Here is a 14350-nt window from a genome sequence, read left to right as displayed (position 1 = left end):
AAATCGGACATATCGAGTGCATAGAGGAGGTCTGTATCTATAATTCTTAAAATAATTGTTATGCTGTTTGTGAACGTTTATCGTGAGTAATTTAGTAAAATGTTAGCGAATTCCCCGGAAGTTTGCGGGGGGTATGCTAGTTCTGAACGTCACATGCTAATGTAAAAAGCTGGTTTTTGATATAAATATGAACTTGATTGAACAAAACATGCATGCATTGTATAACATAATGTCCTAGGTGTGTCATCTGATGAAGATCATCAAAGGTTAGTGCTGCATTTAGCTGTCTTCTGGGTTTTTGTGACATTATATGCTAGCTTGAAAAATGGGTGTCTGATTATTTCTGGCTTGGTACTCTGCTGACATAATCTAATGTTTTGCTTTCGTTGTAAAGCCTTTTTGAAATCGGACAGTGTGGTTAGATTAATGAGAGTCTTGTCTTTAAATAGCTGTAAAATAGTCATATGTTTGAGAAATTGAAGTAATAGGATTTTTAAGGTTTTGAAAATCGCGCCACAGGCTGCAAGTGGCTGTTACGTAGGTGGGACGCAAGCGTCCCACCTAGCCCATAGAGGTTAATACTGTTATGTTTTGTGTTTTTTTGTTGCTTTCCAAGTCTTATGCTATTACTCTCTTAGGAACCAGAAAGGGGAAGTGGAGAAACTAAAAGCTGCTCGATCTGAAATAGAACAAGACAGCAGATTCAGCTGGAATGGCATTTTGTTGTGTGATGATAGATGGAAATAAAATTGTGAGATCATAGTACAGAGGCCATAAGTCTCTGAATTTGTAAACCTTGCGGTTAATGTTTGTTCATTGCTTGTTCCATTTGTTTGTTTAATTCATGTTTTATAATCATTTGTTAGTTTGTTTAATTCATGTTTTATAATCATTTGTTCGTTTTTTTATTCATGTTTTATTATCATTGTTTATCCAATTATTAGTAATTTCCAAATGTATATAAATTGAACATTATGGTGCTATTGTTCCAGAGAAGGGACTGTTGGATTCTACATTTTGAACATTGAGATATTAAAGACATGATAGATCAGACGCATAGTCTATTAAGGAGTGAGATCTGTAGAAAGACAGAGTGGCTGTGGAATGTGCTGGGTGGACGGGAGGAGATCAAAGGATTGCTCTAGGGGAGGCAGCAGGACATCTGTGGACTAGGCGAAGGAGGGGTTGAAGTCAGGAGGTGAGGTCAGATCCCCTTAAGGGAGTAATATGGGTTTAGTATCCTGTTACCCTCTCCCTGTGGAACCATAATATGTAAGGATTGGAGAGAAGGAGTGTCTTAAGTGTGATGGTGAGAAATGTTTGTCTGCCTGAATTTACAGCTGTACAGACCCCTTGGGCAGAATTAAACTTGGTTGAAGCTTCTCTAGAGTCTGTGAGTTATTTACTCTGAAAAATAAGAACCTAACAGTGGGAAGTGACAAAGAGCTCTTATAGGACCAGGGCACGAATAATAATAATAAAATAATAATAAAATAATAAAAATTGTGAATAACTCACCACAGGTTAACTTGTTATGGATAGGGGGCAGTATTTTCACGTCCGGATAAAAAACATACCCGATTTAATCTGGTTATTACTCCTGCCCAGAAACTAGAATATGCATATAATTAGTAGCTTTGGATAGAAAACACTCCAAAGTTTCTAAAACTGTTTGAATGGTGTCTGTGAGTATAACAGAACTCAAATGGCAGGCCAAAACCTGAGAAGATTCTGTACAGGAAGTACCCTGTCTGACCATTTCTTGGCCTTCTTGATCATCTCTATCCAAAACAGGGGATCTCTGCTGTAACGTGACATTTTCTAATGCTCCCATAGGCTCTCAGAAGGCGCCAGAACGTTGAATGATGACTTTGCAGGCCATGGCTGAAAAACAGTAGCGCATTTGGTAAGTGGTCGATCTGAGAACAATGAGACTGGCGCGCGTGCACGTGAAGAGTCCATTTTACATTTTCAGTCTTTGAACGAAAAAGATGTCTCCCGGTTGGAATATTATCGCTATTTTACAAGAAAAATCGCATAAAAATTGATTTTAAACAGCGGTTGACATGCTTCGAAGTACGGTAATGGAATATTTTGAAATTGTATGTCACGAAACGCGCCGGGCTGTATTTTTGATAGAGATGCCCTAGAAGGAGAACAAATTGTCAGACAGGGCACTTCCTGTATGGAATCTTCTCAGGTTTTGGCCTGCCATATGAGTTCTGTTATACTCACAGACACCATTCAAACAGTTTTAATAACTTTAGAGTGTTTTCTATCCAAATCTACTAATTATATGCATATTCTAGTTTCTGGGCAGGAGTAGTAACCAGATTAAATCGGGTACGTTTTTTATCCGGCCGTGAAAATACTGCCCCCTATCCCAAACAGATTAAACTTCTGATAAAGGTTCTTAATTGTGCTATTCAAGAAGCGCTTCTGATTTTTCTTCTCTGTTCCTCGTTAGTGTGTCCTTTTACCCTGTTGTTGCTCTGCTGTTGTCATCACATTCATAGAATCTAGTGATTATCTCTTCTGTGGCAGTGCTAATTCTGTTACACTGATTTTTCCTGGAGTATTGAAGACTTGATGGCCTGTTTTCATTTGCCCTCATTGCTTTTGCTGAAAATCCTAATTCTTTGTTTGTGGCTTTGACCAGGCCATACTTTCTCAGGATGTTGCCTCTGAGCATTTTTGAAGCCACTTGTTTGTCCTTGGCACTGCACATTTTTGTATACTTTTGTTTTAACTCTGCAATGATGGCATTTTGAAATGATAAAATCCTTGTCAAGTTCTTCGGAGTTCCCTTCATTTGCTGTTTTGTCTTTGTCTTTGGGGAATCTTGTCTCTCCATTTTGTTCATCAGTTGATAATACCTTTTTTTTTGTTTTTCTCAGCTTTCCGTAAAGCATTATCAAGTTTGACATTTGTCATACTAAGATCTCTGTATGCTTTTGAGCGACCTCTTTCAACCTTTTTCCTTCCAGCAAGTATTCGACTTCTCATTCCTGTTGCAGACGATAAGGAAGGGGCATCAGGGTGTGCATCAGGGACAGGTAAGTTAGGGGCAGGTATGTTAGCCTCATGTTCTGGCTGCAAGTCATCTGATGACTGAGGTGGTGTTGCCTGATAGGTAGGTCTCCATTGCAACCGTTCTCTTTAAAGTCTGTCTTCTATTCCATTGGTTACATTTCCATTGCCTTCTCTTGTTTCTTTGTTCTCGCTTTGTAAGCTCAGAGAGAGATTTCACTTCTCCCTTCTCTTTTTTCTTTCAGTATCTCTCCCTGTCTTTTTGCAGATGTTCCTGGTATTGTATAGGATAATTTTTTTATTTTGTTTCTATATGTTTGTGACCTCTGTGCTGTTTTATATTTCTAAGAATAAAGACACACTACTTAGTTTTCAACTTGTGCACACCTTGGAGCATTTTCTAGATTCAATTCATTTAAAACATGATTAAATAAGCCTAAAGTTAAAAAAAAGTAAAGTTAAAAACAAGTAAGATAATGGATTTGTGTCATTGCCAACACTTTCTGTCATTTCCACCACACTTAACTTTGTGATGGAAATGACTTTGATGGAAATGACACTTCTACAGTTTCTGGAGAAAATGAACAGACTGCTTAGATTGCGTCAAACCCTAGGAAGCTCTTTGACACCTTCTCCCTCCTGAATCCTCCCCCCCCCTCCTCCCTCTCTGCAGATGACTTCGTCAACCATTTTGAAAAGAAGGTTGACGACATTCGATCCTCGTTTGTTAAGTCAAACGACACAGCTGATCCTGCTCACGTTGCCCGACCCTATGCTTTGACCTCTTTCTCCCCTCGCTCTCCAGATGAAATCTTGCGACTTGTGACGGCCGGCCGCCCAACAACCTGCCCGCTTGACCCTATCCCCTCCTCTTCTCCAGACCATTTCCGGAGACCTTCTCCCCTACCTCACCTTGCTCATCAACTCATCCTTGACCGCTGGCTATGTCCCTTCCATCTTCAAGAGAGCAAGAGTTGCACCCCTTCTCAAAAAACCTACACTCGATCCCTCCGATGTCAACAACTACAGACCAGTCTTCCCTTCTTTCTTATCTCTCCAAAACTCTTGAGCGTGCCGTCCTTGGCCAGCTCTCTTGCTATCTCTCTCAGAATGACCTTTTTGATCTAAATCAGTGAGGTTTCAAGACTGGACATTCAACTGAGACCGCTCTTCTCTGTGTCACGGAGGCTCTCCACACTGCTAAAGCTAACTCTCTCCTCTGCTCTCATCCTTCTAGACCTTTCTGCAGCCTTTGATACTGTGAACCATCAGATCCTCCTCTCCACCCTCTCCGAGTTGGGCATCTCCGGCGCGGCTCACTCTTGGATTGCGTCCTACCTGACAGGTCGCTCCTACCAGGTGGCGTGGCGAGAATCCATCTCTGCACCACGTGCTCTCACCACTGGTGTCCCCAGGGCTCAGTTCTAGGCCCTCTCCTATTCTCGCTATACACCAAGTCACTTGGCTCTGTCATATCCTCACATGGTCTCTCCTATCATTGCTATGCAGACGACACACAATTAATCTTCTCCTTTCCCCCTTCTGATAACCAGGTGCCGAATCGCATCTCTGCATGTCTGGCAGACATATCAGTGTGGATGACGGATCACCACCTCAAGCTGAACCTCGGCAAGACGGAGCTGCTCTTCCTCCCGGGGAAGGACTGCCCATTCCATGATCTCGCCATCACGGTTGACAACTCCATTGTGTCCTCCTCCCAGAGTGCTAAGAGCCTTGGCGTGACCCTGGACAACACCCTGTCATTCTCAGCTAACATCGAGGCGGTGACCCGATCCTGTAGGTTCTTGCTCTACAACATTCGCAGAGTACGACTCTGCCTTACACAGGAAGCGGCGCAGGTCCTAATCCAGGCACTTGTCATCTCCCGTCTGGATTACTGCAATTCGCTGCTGGCGGGGCCCACTGCCTGTGCCATTAAACCCTTACAACTCATCCAGAACGCCGCAGCCCGTCTGGTGTTCAACCTTCCCAAGTTCTCGCACGTCACCCCGCTCCTCCGCACACTCCACTGGCTTCCAGTTGAAGCTCGCATCTGCTACAAGACCATGGTGCTTGCCTACGGAGCTGTGAGGGGAACGGCACCTCCGTACCTTCAGGCTCTGATCAGTCCCTACACCCAAAGAAAGGCACTGCGTTCATCCACCTCTGGCCTGCTCGCCTCCCTACCTCTGCGGAAGCACAGTTCCCACTCAGCCCAGTCAAAACTGTTCGCTGCTCTGGCACCCCAATGGTGGAACAAGCTCCCTCACGACGCCAGGACAGCGGAGTCAATCACCACCTTCCAGAGACACTTGAAACCCCACCTCTTTAAGGAATACCTGGGATAAGAAAGTAATCCTTCTACCCCCCCCCCCCCCCCAAAAAAAATATAGATGTACTATTGTAAAGTGGTTGTTCCACTGGATATCATAAGGTGAATGCACCAATTTGGAGCGTCTGCTAAATGACGTAAATGTAAATGCTTAGCATGCTTTGGTTTGTATTATTGCTAGCATATAGTTTACACTAAATACATAAAATATAAAAACATTTCAAAAGTTCTACCACAAATTAAAGAAATTATAGCCTGTTTGGAAATGACTGACAATTAAAATATTCTCTACACAAGCAATATTTACCTAGAATTTTCTTCAACTTCTGGACATCACATCTGGAACAACTGTCCACGTGCTTCAGTGTCACAGTATGTTTCCATGGTAACTAAATTAACATTCTCTTGAAAAAACTTTATTAATGACGAATTTGTCCTCAGTGGTGGAAATGACAACACTATATTTTGTGTAAAAAAACAATATAAAGGGCATACTGACAATAAATATTGATATAGATTTAATTTAATTGACTCTTTCTGTAGTACATAACATTATATAATGTGTAATTATTAATGTTCTCATAGAAAAACATAGTAGAAGCTTAAAAGTCTGGGTCAGGGACAAGGGAAAAATAGCGAAATTGAGGTATAAAATGCATCTGAAAAGTAGCTAAAATACTTGATAGAGAGGTGTTTAAAACCTGTTTGGGATAGGGGGCAGTAAGGAGTTCTGTATCTATAATTCTTAAAGTAATTTTTATGTTTTGTTATGTTTTTTGTGAACATTTATCGTGAGTAATTTAGTAAATTCACTGGAAGTTTGCGGTGGGTATGGTAGTTCTGAACATCACATGCTAATGTAAAAAGCTGTTTTTTGATATAAATATGAACTTGATTGAACAAAACATGCATGTATTGTATAACATAATGTCCTAGGAGTGTCATCTGATGAAGATCATCAAAGGTTAGTGCTGCATTTAGCTGTGGTTTTGGTTTTTGTGACATATATGCTTGCTTTGAAAATGGCTGTGTGATTATTTTTGGCAGGGTACTCTCCTGACATAATCTAATGTTTTGTTTTCGCTGTAAAGCCTTTTTGAAATCGGACAATGTGGTTAGATTAACGAGAGTCTTGTCTTTAAAATGGTGTAAAATAGTCATATGTTTGAGAAATTGAAGTTATAGCATTTTTGAGGTATTTTTATTTCGCGCCACGCGATTCCACTGGCTGTTGACTAGGGTGGGACGCAAACGTCCCACCTTGCCCAGGGAGGTTAAGTATACCTGAACCTGCATCAGTTTAGGAATGTGCTAAGTGGAAAAATGTTCAATGTGCTCACAGAAAGTATTATGTTCCTTTGTGTAACATAGAATGCAGGTTGGCATTAGGTAGCACTAAAGGCAGAAGTGAATTAAACAAAAATATGTTGGGAGAACATGAATGTGCAACATATGACATAAGAACTGAATTAAATGGTCCTCATAATGATAGGTTTACTATTGTAAAAAGTAAATATGCATGTTTCTATAGCTATGGAGATAATGGGATAAATGTGGGAAACACTACAGTTTGGGTGTTAAGAGTTAGGAGCTGCAGCAGTTGGTAAATTTGATGATAAAGGAATGATTATGAATCACAAAGGTAAATGTGGTAATATAACTCAAGTAACACTATCTCTTACAATGTTAAAAAATCTGGATAAAGGTATAGCTGTTTGTTCTGCCAACACATCCAGAAACTAACTCTTGAATGTCTTCCCAAAAGACTGAACAGGTCTCTGTGTTTTAGTTAGACTGATACAACAGGTGTCTATCATTAAATCACAGCAGGATGAGTATTTTAAGCATAGAGTAAGGAGAGCCTACGAATAACATCCAAAAGTATTTATACCTAGATGCAATTGGACAGCCGAGAGGAGTTCCTGGTGAATACAAAGCAAGAGATCAGGTTAAATCAGGGTTTGAATCAATATTTCTTTGGATAACGCCTAATAAAAACTTAGAATGGATCAATTATAATCAACAGAGATTCATTAACTATACTGACTCTGCATTAACCTCTATGGGCTAGGTGGGACACTTGCGTCCCACCTACTCAACAGCCAGTGTAATCCCGTGGCGCGATATTCAAATACCTTAGAAATGCTATTACTTCAATTTCTCAAACATATGACTATTTTACAGCATTTTAAAGACAAGACTCTCGTTAATCTAACCACACTGTCCGATTTCAAAAAGGCTTTACAACGAAAGCAAAACATTAGATTATGTCAGCAGAGTACCCAGCCAGAAATAATCAGACACCCATTTTTCAAGCTAGCATATAATGTCACATAAACCCAAACCACAGCTAAATGCAGCACTAACCTTTGATGATCTTCATCAGATGACACTCCTAGGACATTATGTTATACAATACATACATGCAGGTTAACCTGTTGGGGATAGGGGGCAGTATTTGCACGGCCGGATAAAAAAAACGTACCCGATTTAATCTGGTTACTACTCCTGCCCAGTAACTAGAATATGCATATAATTTGTTTGATTTGGATAGAAAACACCCTAAAGTTTCTAAAACTGTTTGAATGGTGTCTGTGAGTATAACAGAACTCATTTGGCAGGCTAAAACCTGAGAAGATTCCAAACAGGAAGCGCTCTCTCTGACTATTTCTTGGCCTTCTTGATCATCTCTAACCAAAACAGGGGATCTCTGGCATAACGTGACATTTTCTAACGCTCCCATAGGCTCTCAGAAGGCGCCAGAACGATGAATGGTGGCTTTGCAGGCCATGGCTGAAAAACATTAGCGCATTTGGATTGTGGTCGATCTGAGGACAATGAGATTGGAGGCGCGTGCACGAGCCGACACCATGTTTACTTTCTCTCTCTTTGAACGAAAACAACGACTCCCGGTCGGAATATTGTTGCTTTTTTACGAGAAAAATGACATAAAAATTGATTTTAAACAGCGGTTGACATGCTTCGAAGTACGGTAATGGAATATTTAGATTTTTTTTGTCAAGAAATGCGCCATGCTCGTAACCCTGATTTACCATTTCGGATAGTTTCTTGAACGCACGAACAAAACGCCGCTGTTTGGATATAACGATGGATTATTTGGGACCAAACCAACATTTGTTATTGAAGTAGAACTCCTGGGAGTGCATTCTGACGAAGAACATCAAAGGTAATCAAACTTTTGTAATAGTAAATCTGATTTTGGTGAAGGCTAAACTTCCTGGGTGTCTAAATAGCTAGCCCGTGATGGCTGGGCTATGTACTTAGAATATTGCAAAATGTGCTTTCACCAAAAAGCTATTTTAAAATCGGACATATCGAGTGCATAGAGGAGTTCTGTATCTATAATTCTTAAAATAATTGTTAAGCTTTTTGTGAACGTTTATCGTGAGTAATTTAGTAAATTGTTTGTAAATTCCACGGAAGTTTGCGGGGGGTATGCTAGTTCTGAACTTCACATGCTAATGTAAAAAGCAGTTTTTTTATATAAATATGAACTTGATTGAACAAAACATGCATGTATTGTATAACATAATGTCCTAGGGTTGTCATCTGATGAAGATCATCAAAGGTTAGTGCTACATTTAGCTGTGGTTTGGGTTTATGTGACATTATATGCTAGCTTGAAAAATGGGTGTCTGATTATTTCTGGCTGGGTACTCTGCTGACATAATCTAATGTTTTGCTTTCGTTGTAAAACCTTTTTGAAATCAGACAGTGTGGTTAGATAAAGCAGAGTCTTGTCTTTAAAATGGTGTAAAATAGTCATATGTTTGAGAAATTGAAGTAATAGCATTTCTAAGGTATTTGAATATCGCACCACGGGATTAGACTGGCTGTTGCGTAGGTGGGACGATTTGGTGCCACCTACCCTAGAGAGGTTAAAATAGCTTTTCGGTGAAAGCACATTTTGCAATATTCTCAGTAGATAGCCCAGCCATCACGGCTAGCCATTTAGACACCGACCAAGTTTAGCCCTGACCAAACTCCGATTTACTATTACAAAAGTTTGATTACCTTTGTTGTCTTTGTCAGAATGCACTCCCAGGACTGCTACTTCAATCACAAATGTTGGTTTGGTCCAAAATAATCCATCGTTATATCCAAATAGCGGCGTTTTGTTCGTGCAAATAGTGTAAATAAGGGTCACGAGCATGGCGCAATTCCTGACAAAAGATTTCTAAATATTCCATTACTGTACTTCGAAGCATGTCAACCGCTATTTAAAATCAATTTTTATGCCAGTTTTCTCGTAAAAAAGCGATAATATTCCGACCGGGAATCTGCGTTTAGGTAAACAGACGAAAGAAACAAAGCATTCTGTCGACGCGGGCACGAGCCTGAGTCTCACAGTACTGTAACCAGCCACTACCAAACGCGCTACTTTTTTTCAACCAGAGCCTGCAAAGCCACGATTCAGCTTTTTGCCGCCTTCTGAGAGCCCATGGGAGCCGTAGGAAGTGTCACGTAACAGCAGAGATCCTCTGTAATGGATAGAGATAATCAAGAAGGGCAAGAAATTGTCAGACAGGCCACTTCCTGCATGGAATCTTCTCAGGTTTTGGCCTGCCAAATGAGTTCTGTTATACTCACAGACACCATTCAAACAGTTTTAGAAACTTTGGAGTGTTTTCTATCCAAATCTAATAATTATATGCATATTCTAGTTTCTGGGCAGGAGTAATAATCAGATTAAATCGGGTACGTTTTTTATCCGGCTGTGAAAATACTGCCCCCTAGCCATAACAGGTTAAAATGGTGTAAATTAGTCATATGTTTGAGAAATTGAAGTAATAGCATTTCTAAGGTATTTGAATATCGCGCCACGGGATTACACTGGCTGTAATCCCGTAGAGGTTAACAGCCTTAGGAAACAGGTACAGGCGACTAGCAAAATGATATGGCAGAATAGACAAGCTTTAAATTGGCATTTAGCTGAGAAAGGTGGCGTCTGTGTGATGTTTGGAGATGAATGTTGTACTTTTATTCCCAATAACACTGCACTAGATGGATCTTTTTCTTTAGCTATGACCAAACTGAAGGGACTGCGACAAGAGGTTTAGGACAATGCAGGACAATGCAGGTTTAGGTCAATACCACCCTCCATTGGTTGTTAACACGGTACCTGGGGCTCCTGGACAATATACAAATAGACATGGTGTAGCTTAATGCTCTTGGAGGACCACTTGATTGTCCTTTTGGTAACCCAGATTGTCTCTATGGGGTTACTCCAGGAGGATATGATTATGGTGATCAAGGTTTTCCTGTTTTTAGTAAAGCACCTGACTCTAATGTGCTTGATTGAAAACTGGACTGCCGCAATATGTATAACCTTGTAATCACTTACTATGGAGTGTATTTTCTATTTCCTTTCTACCTTTGACAATGGATAAATGAAGTTAGAACTTCAGAATTTTGTTTAGTTAAACTTGTAGGTAACATAGGGAAATTCCGGTTACAAGTGTCCACGGACCATGTCCTTAACCTCTCTTGGGTAGGGGGCAGTATTTTCACGGTCGGACGAAAAACGTACCCAAATTAAACGCCCTACTACTCGGGCCCAGAAACTAGAATATGCATATTATTAGTAGATTTGGATAGAAAATACTCTGAAGTTTCTAAAACTGTTTGAATGATGTCTGTGAGTGTAACAGAACTCATATGGAACTCATATGGCAAAAACCTGAGAAAAATCCAACCAGGAAGTGGAAAATCTGATGCTTGTAGTCTTTTCAAGTCATTGCCTATCTAACACACAGTGACTTAGGGTTAATTTTGCACTTCCTAAGGCTTCCACTAGATGTCAACAGTCTTTAGAACCTAGTTTCAGGCTTTTGCAGTGAACAGAGAGCGAACAAGAGGGCCGGGAAGTTGGTGACTCAGAAAATGACATGAGTTTTGTGGCGCGCATTCAAGTGATGAGGTAGCTCATTTTTCAAGACATTGGAATCGTCCGGTTGGAATATTATTGAAGTTTTATGTTAAAAAGGCCCTAAAGATTGATGCTATACAACGTTTGACATGTTTCAACGGAAGTAAATATAACTTTTTGGGACTTTTCGTCGTGAAATGTTGGGCGAGCTTCCTACATTTGAGTAGCTTACTGAACGCGCTAACAACAAGGAGGTATTTGTACATAAATTATGGACTTTATCGAACAAAACAACATTTATTGTGGACCTGGGATTCCTGGAAGTGCCTTCTGATGAAGATCAAAGGTAAGTGAATATTTATAATGCTATTTATGATTTTAGATGACTCCAAAATGGCAGGTATCTGTATTGCCTGGTGTATTTTTCTGAGCGCCGTACTCAGATTATTGCAAAGTGTGCTTTCTCCGTAAAGTTATTTTGAAATCTGACAAAGCAGTTGCGTCAAGGAGTAGTGTATCTATAATTCTTTCAATAACTGTTGTAAATTTTATCAACCTTTATGATGAGTATTTTTGTAAATTGATGTGCACATTCACCGGTGGTTTTGGTGGGAATACATTTTCTGAACATCACGCACCAATGTAAAATGCTGTTTTGGAAATAAATATGAACTTTATCGAGCAAAACATACATGTATTGTATAACATGAAGTCCTATGAGTGCCATCTGATGAAGATCATCAAAGGTTAGTGAATATTTTAGCTGTACTTTTGGTTTTTGTGATGCATGTCCTTGCTTGGAAAATGGCTGTGTGGTTTTTCTTGTGAAGTTTATGTCCTAACATAATCTAATTTTATGCTTTCGCCGTATTGCCTTTTTGAAATCGGACAATGTGGTTAGATTAACGAGAGTCTTATCTTTAAAATGGTGTAAAATAGTTGATTGTTTGAGAAAATGAAATTGAGATTTTTGCTGTTTTGTATTTCGCGCCACGCTATTTCACTGGCTTTTGAATAGTGTGGGAAGGAGGATTACTTTATCCTATCCTAGGTATTCCTTAAAGAGGTGGGGTTTCAGGTGTCTCCGGAAGGTGGTGATTGACTCCGCTGTCCTGGCGTCGTGAGGGAGCTTGTTCCACCATTGGGGTGCCAGAGCAGCGAACAGTTTTGACTGGGCTGAGCGGGAACTGTGCTTCCTCATTAGTATTACATGCTAATGCTTTTACATTGTAATTTCAGTTTGATTTTACGTTGTATTTGTAGATTGGATTTTTTACTTCTTTCCATTGTTTATGAATGGAGATGTTTGATCCGGTCTTCTTTGAGTTTATGGGGTTCCAATCGTTAGGCTAGATAGGGGGAAGTTTGCCCAGTGTTTGATGATTGATGCTCCCTTGCCTTTGATTTATTTGTGTGTTTTTGTTTGGGACTGTTTAGTCCCAAAGGGACTTATGTGAGAGCTAAACTCATGACTACGATTACATTTCCATTATTAGCAGCATCTAGGCTGTCCAGTTTGAAGAGCTAAGACAGAATGGCTATATAAGGAATTAAACATATAGGACCAGGGCCTGCTACCATTATAACCTATACAGTTGTCAGATGTGGGTGTTAACAAGCAAGAACTGAGATGGAAAGATTATGAAGCTATTTTCATATAGAGGGAGGGGACTCTATATGTTTTGAAAAGGCTGAATACTATAAAGGCAGGACTCTGTGATATGAGAATTTAGTCTTTTCCATGGAGGGTCCTGGCTCTGTTACGTTTGTAAAAATAGTCTTTCCATGGAAGGGCTCGGCTTTGCTACTTTGTAATAAAGTCTATTTTGAATTCACAAGTTCTCGTAAGAGTGTTATGATTCTGAGTCAATATTCCACCACAATAATTGGCCCTCTTTCTGGGACTCACCCACAAACAGGACCAAGTCTGACCTGTTGAGGAGTGACAGACTCCATCCTAGCTGGAGGGGTGCTCTCATCGTATCTACGAACATAGACAGGCCTCCAACTCCTCTAGCTTCACAATGAGATAGGGTGCAGGCCAGGCAGCAGGCTGTTAGCCAGCCTGCCAACTTAGTGGAGTCTGCCACTAGCACAGTCAGTGTAGTCAGCTCAGCTATCCCCATTGAGACCATGTCTGTGCCTCGACCTAGGTTGGGAAAAACAAAACATGGCGGTGTTTGCCTTAGCAAACTCACTGGAATAAAGACCTCCTCCATTCCTGCCATAATTGAATGAGATTGTGATATCTCACATCTCAAAAAAGGGCTACTCAATGTTAGATCCCTCACTTCCAAGTTATAGTTATAGTCAATGAACTAATCACTGATCATAATCTTGATGTGATTGGCCTGACTGAAACATGGCTTAAGCCTGATGAATTTACTGTGTTAAATGAGGCCTCACCTCCTGGTTACACTAGTGACCATATCCACCGCGCATCCCGCAAAGGCGGAGGTGTTGCTAACATTTATGATAGCAAATTCCAATTTACTAAAGAAACCCGATGTTTTCGTCTTTTGAGCTTCTAGTCATGAAATCTATGCAGCCAACTCAATCACTTTTTATTGCTACTGTTTACAGGCCTCCTGGGCCATATACAGTCGTGGCCAAAAGTCTTGAGAGTGATACAAATATTAATTTTCACAAGTCTGCTGCCTCAGTTTGTATGATGGCAATTTGCATATACTCCAGAATGTTATGAAGAGTGATCAGATGAATTGCAAATAATTGCAAAGTCCCTCTTTGCCATGCAAATGAACTGAAAAAACATTTCCACTGCATTTCAGCCCTGCCACAAAAGGACCAGCTGACATGTCAGTGATTCTCTTGTTAACAGAGGTGTGAGTGTTGACGAGGACAAGGCTGGAGATCACTCTGTCATGCTGATTGAGTTCGAATAACAGACTGGAAGCTTCAAAAGGAGGGTGGTGCTTGGAATCATTGTTCTTCCTCTGTCAATCATGGTTAGCTGCAAGGAAACACGTGCCGTCATCATTGCTTTGCATAAAAAGGGCTTCAAAGGCAAGGATATTGCTGCCAGTAAGATTGCACCTAAATTAACTATTTATCAGATCATCAAGAACTTCAAGGAGAGC

The sequence above is a fragment of the Salmo salar genome, chromosome 17, assembly GCF_965601325.2.
Source record: "Salmo salar chromosome 17, fSalSal1, whole genome shotgun sequence".
NCBI lineage: Eukaryota > Metazoa > Chordata > Actinopteri > Salmoniformes > Salmonidae > Salmo > Salmo salar.
Note: the sequence above shows the minus strand (reverse complement) of the source record.